This window comes from Rousettus aegyptiacus, unplaced genomic scaffold (assembly GCF_014176215.1).
Source record: "Rousettus aegyptiacus isolate mRouAeg1 unplaced genomic scaffold, mRouAeg1.p scaffold_m13_p_2, whole genome shotgun sequence".
NCBI lineage: Eukaryota > Metazoa > Chordata > Mammalia > Chiroptera > Pteropodidae > Rousettus > Rousettus aegyptiacus.
The window spans coordinates 5,478,871-5,480,699 of record NW_023416295.1 but is presented as its reverse complement, the minus strand read 5'-3'; positions in this window follow the sequence as shown (position 1 = coordinate 5,480,699).

Here is a 1,829-nt window from a genome sequence, read left to right as displayed (position 1 = left end):
AAAGAGAAGAGCCTGGGCAGGGCACGGGGCCAGGCGCGGGAGTCTCAGGCCCGCAACGACTCATCCTGGCTGGACGTCCAGCCACGTGAGTACATTCCTGAGGAGGCAAGCCCTGCCCCTCCCCAGGGCGCCTGGCCCAGCAGGCTCAGGCCGCCCTGCTGGGGCCTTCTGCAGAGGACGAGGGGACGAGGGCGCGGAGACAGACCCACGAGGTCCGAACCCAAGCGTTGGCCCTGGGTATCACTTCGCCCTCTGAATCTCCGACTCTACTCTGTAGAAGGGATGACGAAGTCACACCATGAAGATGTTACGGACACGAGAGGGAAGCCACGCGCGTCCTAACACGTGGTGTCCGGCACCTAATGAGCTTGCGCATTTCAGCTGCCACGTTATGACCCACCCGTGGGCCAGGGCGGGAACAGGCTTCTCAGGGCGACCAACCACACTGGTCTGCCTGGGCCTAAAAGATTCCTGGGCTGTGGGACTTTTCAGATTTAAAACCAGGAAACCCCCAGGCAAACCAGGATAAGTGGGTCACCCCGTATCCAGGTCTTTTTACATGGTTTTTACTCTCGTCTGTGACTCTGTCCACCTTAGAAAGGCAGCCACTGCCCACCCTCTGGCTGGACACAGTGTCACACTGGTCACACGACGTGGTGAGTAAAGCTCGGACTGGACATCAGCCCCGACTCCTGCCCCTGGCTGGGTGCCTCACACAGGTCACATCCCGCACGCCTTCCTGCCGCAGCCCTGGCCATGCATTCATTCATTCATCCATCCTCAATTCCAGCTGCATCTCCAAACGGGACCCTCGGCTGGCATTAGCCTACCGATGAGGGTGTTCGCCCTACACGGTGTTTCTCACATTGTGAATGAATTGCTAACATTTCAAAAGCTGGAGATTTCCCATTAAAATATGGATCTCGGCTTCTCTTGAAAAACCTAGGGGTCTAATTCCTTTGGGGCAACTGGCAGCTGAGCTGTCTGCTTTAAGAGGGACCCGACTGGCCCACATCAATGACTGATGTCGTGCTCCTGGCCCCTAGAGGCACACGTTTGCCACCCCAACCCTGCAGATGGCTGATATGAAGAAATCTGACGCCAGGCCCCAAGGGGATACAAAGATGAGCCAGGTGTGTCTACCCTTCCCTCGAGGAGCTGCCACTTTCTGTAGGTGACACACAAGCTGTTCCCATGCAGTGAAAGTGAAGAATTCAGAGGAAGGAGATTGTCAACTCAGACCCCAGTAATCAGGGTCCCCGAGAAGCGAAGGAGCCAGACTTAGAAAGAGGGGAGAGATGGTGTCTCCTGACAGAGGCCATAAGAACAAAAGCTGAGACAGGTGTGACGGGAGCTGGGTGGGTGGCGGGGGGCGGGGGCAGGGGTCACGCAGCTCAACCTGGCCAGAGCCCACAGCAGACAACAGGCAACAGAGCTGCCAGGCAGGTAGACCCCAAATGCTGGCAACAAATATTTTCTGAACCAGGTAAGGGCCACTATGTGCCAGCTACTGCTAGACACTGAAACTGCAAAGGTGAACGAAAAAGATCAGAAGGGACAGACACCAAACCTAATTAGGTGAAGGGATTAGCTGCCTAGCTCAACTGCCAGCAGTGGGCGTGGCTGGGCCCAGCTGTCTGTTCGGCTCTGCCGCTCTATCTGCGCTGGCTCCATCTCCAAGCCACTCAGCCACCTTCCTGGAAAGAGAGGCCCTTATTTCCACTGGCTCTGGCAGGAGAGTGCCAGGGAAGGCTTGGCTCCCAAGCTCTCTCCTGAACCGATCACTGAGTCCCTGGGAATGAGATATCTGTTACCTGGCCTGGGCCTCA